The sequence below is a fragment of the Sinocyclocheilus rhinocerous genome, unplaced genomic scaffold (genome assembly GCF_001515625.1).
Source record: "Sinocyclocheilus rhinocerous isolate Xijiao unplaced genomic scaffold, SAMN03320098_v1.1 scaffold1012, whole genome shotgun sequence".
Classification (NCBI taxonomy): domain Eukaryota; kingdom Metazoa; phylum Chordata; class Actinopteri; order Cypriniformes; family Cyprinidae; genus Sinocyclocheilus; species Sinocyclocheilus rhinocerous.
In genome coordinates, this window is record NW_015640039.1 from 34,007 (window position 1) to 45,715 (window position 11,709).

The window sequence follows — 11,709 nt, forward strand, 5'->3', positions numbered from 1 at the left end:
TATATATATATATTGCCTCCCTTATAAGTTTATTAAGGCCCCCTAGTGGGCTCCAGCCCCCTGGTTAATATAATGAATAATCTGTACTGTAGTCATACATTTTTTAAAGCAAAATACAGTAGAAAAACTTTAATATGTTTACAAAAAAGATATTTTGAAGAATGTTTGTAAACAAACAATTTGATGATTTAAAAAAAAAAAAAAAAGATTGAATCCAATATAAATTTCTTTTTTTCTGCTGAACACAATGTTTCTGTCAGTTTCTGGTCTCCATTGACTTCCATAGAATGTTTTTCTTGTTTTTTCCATACTGTGGACGTCAGTGGCTAGTCTCGAATGTTTGGTTACCAACATCTTCAAAATATATTCTTTCGTGTTCAACAGAAAATAGAAACTCATGCAGGTTTGGAACAACTTGACAATGAGTAAATGATGACAGAATTTTGATTATTGCATGAACTATCACTTTAAGATTCATTCATCACAATGTCAAGACAATGTCGATGTTAATAAACAGGAAAATAACTGTGTTAATGTTGTAATTGGGTCAAAGACATTTAAATGTCCGCATCAAAAGATTTGACAAAAGTGATTTTATACATAGAAAGCATATTAAATGCAAGTAAGGTGTCTACTTTTAAGGTTTCAAATAAGTTTTGGGAGAATAAAATATCAAAATGTGGGTGAAATAATGTTACACTGTCATTCAATGTAATGCTTATATTTATGTAAAAATGTAAACAACATATTTATTCTGACCTGTACGTATTAAAATATACAGTATAAAAGAATGAGGGAGCATACTAAATTTTATTGCATTTTAAATGAGTAAAAAATTCTTGCTGACAAATGGCCAAAATGGGATAGTGGCAAAGTTTAAAAATATAAAATTACAAGTAAGTAGAATTTGGAGTAAAACTAATTAGTCTTTTAATATGTCATAAACTGACTGACAAGACACTGAATGACATTTTAGTGTCTGTTTTCTGTAAATCATGGTAAAAATGTATGATATATATATATGAGCAATATCACTTGAGTACGAGAGCGATGCCGGCTCTATATCAGAATGTTTGACAGTTTAACAGCTGAGCTGAAGCCTCCGTTACTAATTCGAAAACGTCACTTTAGAGCTAGTAACGAAGGAACGTTGAGATGCTTCATTAAAAACGTATTGTATTACTTATTTAAAAGCTCACTGTATTATGTAGAGTAGAGTATTGTGAGAGAGATGGACTGAGCGAGTGTGATTACCTGCATCTGATACGACATTCATTCTTAAACTCAATCTCATCTTCACAATACAACATTCGTTTCAATGTCCGCTGAGGAAAGCATTATCTTTGTCGTACTGTCTTTCATCTGTTAAGGGTGATTTCCAATGACAGCGTTGATTGAAAAAGTGAAGTACATTCTCACCTAAAAAAAACTCTTAAAACTACATTCCGTGACACAAAAACTGTATTATTTTAAATTTTTAGTGGATTTGGGTGTCCGCCATGACACTCGATGTGAGAAATACTGGAAGCGGAGTGATACAACGGTGAAAGGGCGTTACTGTGGCGATACTAGTACAATATCTCACGGTCCTCAACCAATCAGATTTAAGAACTATAAAATAGTTCGGTCCTGTTCGGTATCGCAACTTGGCTTCTCTAAAATGTAAAAAAACTCTTTGCTGTTGCACTGTACACATACTATAAAATTATGATTTTTTTTTCTTTCATATGTGCTTATATGGCCTCCTTATATCATTTGGTTATTTGGTGTCCTTTTGGAGTTTCTAAGTGTCCTTTTTTGGAAAGACATCTAAATTTATCTTGAAAAAAGCTTGCAGAAAATATAGATTTTTGAGAATCACCCTTCAATCTTTTGGTTTACTTTGCTGGATATAGCAAATGATGACAAAATAAACAGTTGAAACAAGATAAATGGTCTATGCTTAATTTCATGAAGTGTGTGATTAATCGCGATTAATCACAGAAAAAGGATGTGATTAATCAGATTAAAAATTGTAATCGATTGAAAGCCCTAATATATATATATATATTTTTTTTTTTGCGCAGAAAAAAAACTATTTAAGCAAGACACTTTCTAATGTATTGAAAAACAACAACAACAATTCAAAGCTGTATTACACTCATTGTTTTGATGCAATTTTTTTTTTTTATCTATTTAATTTATTTTAATATTTATTTTATTTTTTATTTTTTTTGCTGCAGAAGTTTACTTTGAATTAAAAACCAGATTGATTGATTGACTGATTTTTATTTATTTATATATAGTTTGTGTAACCAAAATAATGATAATAACAAGGAAAAAAAAAGTTATGCATAATGTGGGATGTTTAATTATAAACAGACCCGAAATGCACTGGAACTCTTGTTTTAAAATGCCTATGAGTGCTGGCTTTGACATTGTCATAATTCACGAACAGCTACTGTAAATACATTTTAAAAGTTCAGACACCTATTTTTAGTCTCAAATGCTAGCGAAATGAGCCCTGTGTAGCCAGGGTCGGTGTTCCCTATGGCTCTTCTCGACATTGGCACTGCAATGAGATCAGGTGACAACACAATAATGTAACATACTACACTGTTTATAATTGCGTAAGTCTCACAGTCTTTTTTTTTTACATCAGCAGTACTGCTTAGTATGCAGTACACTACTATTCCGTTGATAGCCGTACAAGTATGCTTAAAATGAATGGAAAGAGAAATGTTATTAGACCGCACTTATTAATACATAAAGACAGGAAAGTGATGGATGACTTGGGGTGACCACCTTGAATATCTAATTATAATGCCACTCATAATTATAGTTACAGTTTAACAGAGTTATATTTGAGTATATAAACAGTGACGCACAATTGGTACTTCAGCTTCTGATTGCTTATGCCTGGAGACTTCGAGTGCTCTGTACCAATTAGAAGGCACTTGATTGCACTCCAGTGAGTGGCACTGTCAGCAGCCATACGCTCACAACTCGTCACTTTAATACACGATATACAGGGTCTTATGGCACTGTCTTTACATTTGATTGTAATGATAACAATGCCTAATTGCATTGTTGCACACATTAAGTGTGCGTGACACAGTCTGCATATTTATGACTCGACGTTCTCCATTCATTAGTGCCACAGAGACTACTGACAAGTGAAATGCAGTTCTTCATTATCATTTTAATTAACACCAAAATCTTGAGGGGTAGCCATCGAAGTATCTGAAAACATGGTACATGGTTTCTAATTTTACCCCTCTCTGTGGAACTGGTTTCGAAAGTGGAATAATGTTGTGTGAAATGTGTGTCACGGATTGACTGAGTTAAACCACATGGGATGTAAGAAACTCCGATTATTAAGGAAGCCTCTACTCTTCTTAGCATGTTCCGTAAAACTCTTTTGAAATGAAGGTTAATGACATTTCAGATTTCTGGGCTACTTTCATTTGCTCTGAGTGAGAGAGCCCATAGGAACGGGAAATTGCAAATGAGATCTCTTTAATATCTCAATTGTTTCTCCTAGATTGCAGTGATAATTATAGAGAACAAATTGAGAATTTTGTTTAAGCTGCTTATCTATGGAAGTCAGTTTCCGCCACATAAGAACAAAAAAAATCATGCTTTAGTAAATCATAATTTATGACATAGATAATGACATAAATCAAAATTATGAGATATGTCAAAATTAAGACATACAAAGTCACAGTTATGATATACAATGTCAAAATAAGGAAATGAAAGTGGTATGATAATTCGATGAAAATTCACAATTATGAGCTGAAGTCAAAATTATAAGATAAAGTCGAAGTTAGGACATGAAAAGTCTAAATTATTAAATAAATACTTGAAATTATATGAAAAAGTCGATATTACACTCTCAGAAATAAAGGGACAAAAGCTGTCACTGTGGCAGTACCTTTTTAAAAGGTACATGTTTGTACCTAAAGAGTCCATTTTGGTACTTTAAAAGTACATATTAGTTCTTAAAGTGTACATATTAGAACGTAATAGGTACAAAAATGTACCTTTTGAAAAGGTACTGCCCCAGTGACAGCTTTTGTACCTTTATTTCTGAGACATAATGAGATAAAGTCAAAATGTGAGATAAAATGTCGAAATTAGGATGAAATTATGAGATGAAATAGGAAATGAAAATGTCAACATTTTGAGGTGAAAAGTCATAATCATGAAAAAAAAAAAAAGTCTAAATCAGGGCATGAAAAAAGTCAAAATTATTAGATGGAAAAAAAAAATCAAAATGAATACATGAAAAGTCCAAATTAAGATAAAGTGTCATTATGACAAAAAGTTTAAATTGACAGTCAAAATTGTGAGATGAAAATCATAATTATGAAAAATAAATTCAACTTTGAATTCATAATTGATTTTTATTTCACAATTTAGACTTGTCTAATTTATTTTGATTTACATCAAAAAATTAATTAACTGTATCCACACATTTTAAATGTGAATGTTTCTGTTTTTTTATTGTTATCTTAGGAGAAGCATCTAAAACTGTTTTTTTTTTAATAAAATTGAATAGTTTTTTAAAATGTTGCAAGCCAGATTCAATCTTGCATTACCCTCATGTGCACCACAGCTCCATAACTATCATAACCATCAACTAACTGTTATGCTACAGCTCCAATATATGAGCGTTACTGAGTGATGAAAGTCAAATAGGTCTCTTGACCTACTGTATGTAAGCAGTGCATTTTCTTGTGGGAGTTGAATGAACATTAGGTGGGAGTGAAGTCTATTGGAAGTAAGATGAACTTTGTTTTATTGGTTTTTGGTGGCAAAATACTCTTATTGAACTCAGATGGTTAGCAAAGGGTCGTGCTCCGATAAACAAACACTCTAATAGGATGAACAGAAGAGCGGTGCGTGTGCTGTTTTAACAGAGGCTAATCATTTACACGTTGCTCTGAATATCAGTAATCAGCATGGGCAAACATAGCCGGCAGAAGCTGTTTTTCATATGCTTTCTCATAAATATTTAGCCAAGTTCCCTTGCTAGCATAAGTAATGAGATGATGCAAACTTGTGAGTGGTGAAAGTGTAAAACAACTAAACAACATGGAGATTTTGTCCATAAACAACACAAAAGTTACACACTTAAGGGTTAAATTTGTTATATAATATCTAAAGTCAGCAAGAACCTCACGTTGTGATTGATTTTACTTCAGTAAAATCGTATTTGTGAAACTAAATATTGAATGAGAAAAATAGGGGACGGGGCTTGATTTTGCTCACCGCCTTGTCATCTCAAGCTTACAGCAGACTGACAGACTTAGTGCTTTAGTGCTTAGTGCAAAATATTATAAAGACAAACATTATTTTTAACTTTTAAGATTAACTGTCTAATTATGACATAAAAGTTGAAATTGACAAAAAATGATTATTTAGTTATTATTTAGAAGTTATAAGTTCTGAAATAGACATAAAAAGCATGACAAAAAGTCATGATTATGAGATAAAAAGGCAAATTATGGGATAAAGAGTCATAACTGTGACAAAATTCAAAATTGACATAAAAAGTTTAAATTTAGGTTGAAATTGAGATAAAACGTTGAAATTGACAGGAAAAACTATTTTGAGAAAAATTTATTACAAGATAAAGAGTCATAATTGTGACATAAAATAAAAAATTGACAAAAAGTTGAAATTGAAGTTGAAATTATGAGATAAAACATTGAAATTGACAGAAAAACAATTTTGAGAAAAATCGATGATTACGAGATATAAAGTCAAATTTTGGGATACAGAGTCATAATTTTGACATACAATTCTAAATTGACAAAAGTTGAAATTGACATTAAAAAAAATTCAGACAAAAAGTCATAATTATGAGATGAAAAGTTGAAATTGACATGAAAAGCCATTCTGACAAAGTCATGATTACGAGATAAAAAGTCAAATTGAGGGTTAAAGAGTAATAATTTTGACATAAAATTCAAAATTTACAAAATGTTGAAGTTGGCACACAAAAAAATTCTGGCAAAAAGTTGTGGTTATGAGATAAAAAGTTTTAATTATTTACATGAAAAGTTGAAATTGACAAAAGCAATTCTAACAAAAAGTCATGATTATGAGATAAAAAGGTCAAATTATGAGATAATTGTTAGAAAATAAAAAGCAATGAGATAATACATTTTTATTTTTTAGAAAAAGTCATTATGAGATAAAAAGTCAAGTTATGAGATAAATAGTGACATGAAATGTGACATGAAATTTAAAATGATCATAAGTTGAAATTGACAAAAAAGTTTGAATTATGAGATACAAATGTCTAGTGACATGACACATTATTGCTGATTTTTTTTTTTTTATTGATTGCTGATTTTTTTACATTGTATTTGAAAATAAGTGTCAGCAAACCCAGTTATTTTAGTAATATTTATATTATAGTATTAATATTTTTAATTAGCATTTATTTTTTACATTTTCAAAAGTTTTTTATTATTTTAAATATTTTTAGTTAACAATAACAAAACTGAAACAGAGAATATTAATTTTACTGTGATTGCAATAGTACATATACTGTACTTTATATAATATGTACTTTAAATAATATTATATAGTGTAATATAATGCATTAATAATATGCTCAGAAATTTGTAGTCTGTGTGTGATTTGATTTAGTGCACTGATAATCATTTATGATCATGCATCATGTTTTCCGTCTTAGTAATATTTCTTAGAAATATTCCTTTCTCAGAGACTTTGATGCTTGCTTACACGATTCTTACCCTAAGAACCTATTTTGCCTCACTCAGTAGTCGGGTGTTTTTGTTGAATAAGTGCTTTTTTGGTGCTTGTTTATGAGGTGACTGGGTCACACTGAACACACGTCTATGTGTCACGGCCCATTCCAGCAGCAGCGTGGCTTCTGTAGACTCCAGGGAGCCCCGGGCGAGCCTCACACACCTGTCCGGCCCCTGAAAGCCCCTCTCCTCCCCATAAATAATTGTACATAGGCAGGTGCCAGCGCAATAGCTGCTCGCCTCTTGATCAAACCCAGCGTCAGAGTCCCCTGAGCAACAGGAGTGTTTCTTATGAGTGCAAAATCAACAAGGTCTTGCGGGCAGCTCTGAATCACGCTGTGCATCAACAGAGGGAATGAAGTGTCAGAAATTCAGATGACTAAAGAGACTCTGTAAACTTCAAACTGGGATTGATATGTGTTGCTCTGATCACTTGTTCTCCCAGCTTTAGAAAGAGTTGTGGTGAGTAACTTCTTAAACATTTTAGATTATGGTGTGTTGGTGCACAAAGCAGAACAACAGCCTCCTTTTATGCCTTGAAGTGAGAGATTTTTGGTTTTGCAATATTTCATTTTGTCTTGTGTATTCCAGATTTTTGTCTTGGACTCTTTTGTGTGGCTCTTTGATGTTTAACTTTTATATTTCAGAGAGAAAAAGCAGTTTGTGTGTAGTTACCCAACAGTCTATGCAGTATCACCAAAGTGTGAACTCAGAGGTTGACCACAAAGGCTTAGGGTGGCATTTGGGACAGGCCCACAGTAATACCAAGGTCTCGAATGTTCCGAAAGTATAAATAGAAACCTTGTTCTCCCGTTATGCCCAAAATAATAATAATATCAGTGAGTTTGTCCAGATGGGAGTGTAGAGAATGGTGATGTTAGACCACAGGTGCACCTGGAGGTCTGGAAGTCCTACTCTAATGAAAGAACATGCCTTACATTTTTTTTTTTCAGGAGTTGAATGATGCTATTTTTTTAACCATTAAGACTTCTATTAAAAGTAACGACAATTTCACCCCAAAATTTGCATAGTAATATAGAATTATATTATATTATATTATATTATATTATAAATTAAAAACATAAAGAATATATAAATAAGTATTAATGGAACATTGTATTCATTTTAAATAAAAATATTATAAAAATGTGTAATTATAAAGTGTTTGTATATAGCCTATACATTTTTACAATAAAACTGATTGAGCACAAATTCACAATTATTTTAAATTGTAATTAATTTATACTTCATAGCAGTACAGGACCTCTAATTTAGGCTTTACAATTTGTAAATATTTTAAAACATTTTTAAAGTCTTGGAATTTTGAAAATACAAATAATGTATACTTAGAATTTTAAAAGTTTGGGGTCAGTAAGATTTTTTATGTTTTTAAAGATGCATCTTTTGCTCATCAAGGCTGCATTTATTTGATCAAACAAAAAGAGGAAAAAACAATAATATGTGATACTTTTTTTCAGGATTCAAAAGTTAAAATATTCAAATAGAAATATTCAAAATAGAAATCTTTTCTAACAATATCTGCTATCACTTTTTATCAGTATTTAAAGGGGTCATATGATGCTATTTTAAAGATCATTATTTTGTGTATTTGGTGTAACAGGTATTAATTTCTTTCAATTCTTAAAAAAAAAAAAAATAAATACTGATCCCAAACATTTGAATGGCAGTGTAAGTAAAATAAATTAATTTTATTCAACAAGGATGCATTGAATTGGTTAAATGCTGAAACAAACAAACACAAATGTTAGGTTCCATAAAAATATGAAGCAACACAACTGTTTTCAACATTGATAATAATAAGAAATAGCCTAATTCCTTATCACCGAATCTATGGAAGCATATAGGTAGCAACATTCATTTTGAAATGTAATATGCAAAATGACAATGCAATATGTAAAATGGCAGTGTATTTCTGTATTTAAATTTACATTTTCCCATACATATGTGCAACATTTTGTGCAAAATGAAAATGAAAATTCATTTATATAATTTACATTTGCCATTTCCTACACTAGTTTTAATGTGTAAATTAAAAACATATTTTAACGCTTTATAAGTTGCAAAATTAAAATAAAATTGGATTACCCAAATTGATTAGATATGTTTAACATGTCCCTACACTAGTTTTAATATGTAAATTAAAAACATATTTTAACGCTTTAAGTTGCCAAATTAAAAGGAAATTGTATTATCCAAATTGATTAGATATGTTTAACATGTCCAAGCAAAAACTGTAGCAAAATGATCATTTAAATGGTAATTCTAAGATAAAAGCTTATTTTACGATGATCAGTGAGCAATCACTAAGCAAAGAAGTTAACAATCACTAAGCAAAGAAGTTAAATATCTAGCCTAAGGGTGTGCAATATAGACAAAAAATGATATCTCGCTATTTTCTGGGATTTTATCAATAACAATAATCAATTATATTTCGCTGAGTGTGTCGCGCTGCAGGACTGCCGTGGACAGCTGACTCCTAAAGTTTTTGATATTCTTCATATTCTGCATGGTCAGTTCACAGCAGTGACAGAAATTAATCTTTTCCAACAAGTTTAAAGAGATTTTTTACCCTTTATGGGCATTTTTACCTTTATAAAGAATTTTTTTTTTTTCTAGAAGTGTGCATTATCTTTTGCGTCAAATTCTTATATTTAATCAATAATGTAAATTAGAATAATACGACATTTGGGGCTGTTACCAAACAAATAAAATCATTATCAACAAAATTAATCTTTGCAATGCAGAGGAAACAGAAGCTGCATCTGAAGAGACATTTATATGTATTTACACACTGTTTCATGCAGGACATGAATGCATTTAACCTGCAGTTACAAATGCATAAATAATGTTTTGATATTTTAATCCTAAAACTTTGAATACTGATATTTGAAATTATAAAAAAAAAAATGAAAAGGTACTTTATATGTGAAATTATAACCGCCAGTAGGTGGCAGCAAGTCACTGTTAATAAGTGAGTCATTTCGATTGAACTGAATCATTTAAACGGTTGATTCATTCAGGAACGAAATACCTTAGTGTTTGCTCAGAGATGCAAAACAGTGCTGTGGCTGTGTTTGGATCCATTTTTTGTTGGCGAAATAGAGCAAAAATAGGCAATATAGTGTCTAAAACGTAAGTCTATTAATATTAACTACTTGTTTATTGAACCGTTGTATAAAATCAATATCACATTTGTGATTTTTGCGAAAAAAATGGCACTCTTCGTGTGATATTGATTAACTATATGAAATTATATAAATATACACATGTTCTGTCCCCATATATTGAATTTTGGGAGCATTCTGAATGCATTTTATTAGACTGAATCATGAATTGATCAAACACACTCTAAATGAGCACAGTCATAACTCCTCTTATAATTTGTATGATAAATAAATCTCTTACTTTTATCGTACGTACATTTGCACTTTTGTTGCTTATGATGAGGGAATTCGCAAGTTTCAGTCTGAACAAAATTCAGCGATGACTAATCTGACCGCTTCTGATTGGCCACTGCATTCCTAAGCTCAACAGAATCGTGTATGATTGGTTATGATGAGCAACGCTGTACAAACGTGTACAAATAAAATACGATGTAACATTTATTACAGCAGTCGAATCTTTTCATTTAATTTTCATTGTGGTGTTATGGGGGTTCCCTTAATGCTTATGGGAGGTCCGGGCCCCCCAGCAATTGGAACACTGAGATTCGAGTGTCCCCGAGCACCTAAATGTTGCAGGTGCGTCACACATCTCACTGTCTGCACGCCGAGTGATGCACGTAAGCAAACATAGCAATTCTACACTTTTTTATTTCGCATTTGCGACTGAAAACTACTGCGTGCGACTATGAAAATGTTTTTAGGAGCACCAGCGACTGACCCGATCATCATCATACTTGTGATTGCGCTCAGGGGAGCTTCAAATGTTTCTATGTGTTTTTGCAGCGTTGAGTAATGTATCACAGACATATCTCACTATAGACAAATCGAATCGAGAATTGAAATCAAAAATCGAATCGAATATCGAATCGAAAATCGAAATCGAATAGAAAATCAAAATCGAATCGAATTGAGAGCTTGAAAATAGAAATCGAATCGAATTGGAACATCTGAATCGATACTCAGCCCTACGAATTGTGTATGTGCGCTCTCGGCGCACTGATCACTACAACATCATATTTCTGCTTGAACACATTTCAGTATATTCACGTAGTTGTATACAGCGAGTGTTTTATAACGGATGTGTTTATGTACATATGGCCATCATTCGCAACACTGACACTATTGCATGTTTTGACAGAGGAACGTGTTCACTGATGAGCCGCCTTCAGATTGCACACATTCCACACATTCAGAATGGTTTAATTTTTCATTTGTATTTTGGTGTGTTTAGTGATTCTGAATGGAATTATAATAGTTTATATGCAGTCCTTTGGCTTCTCCCTGTGGTCTCGTTTGGTATTGCAGGTTGACTTAGTGCTTGTTTGTTAAAATTACTGTAGGCTATAATTGAGCTTTACGTACTTTTAAGTTGTATAGAATATCATGCAGTGACATTTTTGCAAAGTATGTTTGCAAAAAAAATAAATCTATCTTGAATTTTTGTTTAAAAAATAATTACATGTAATTGAGAAGTAATAGCACTAGAATACAAAGGTTTTTAGCGAATAGAAAAGGCTGGGCTTGCTGAATTGATTTGGAGAGAAGGGGGTAAAAAACAAACAAACAAACACTAGCTTTCTATTTTTTCTATTCTATTTACTTGTTTTTCTTTGTGCGTGTGTGTGTATATGTATGTGTGTGTGTATAATATATATATGTATGTGTATGTGTGTATGTATATATGTATATATATGTATGTATGTATATGTGTATGTATATATGTGTGTGTATATGTGTATGTATATATATATATATAT

General features: G+C 31.5%; 1 protein-coding gene across 1 annotated transcript in view; it reads left to right on the forward strand.

The window, feature by feature from the left end:
• LOC107752276 (1,4-alpha-glucan-branching enzyme-like) overlaps nucleotides 1-11,709 on the forward strand; it is a 192,494-nt gene that overhangs the window by 1,126 nt on the left and 179,659 nt on the right. The window lies entirely within an intron of this gene.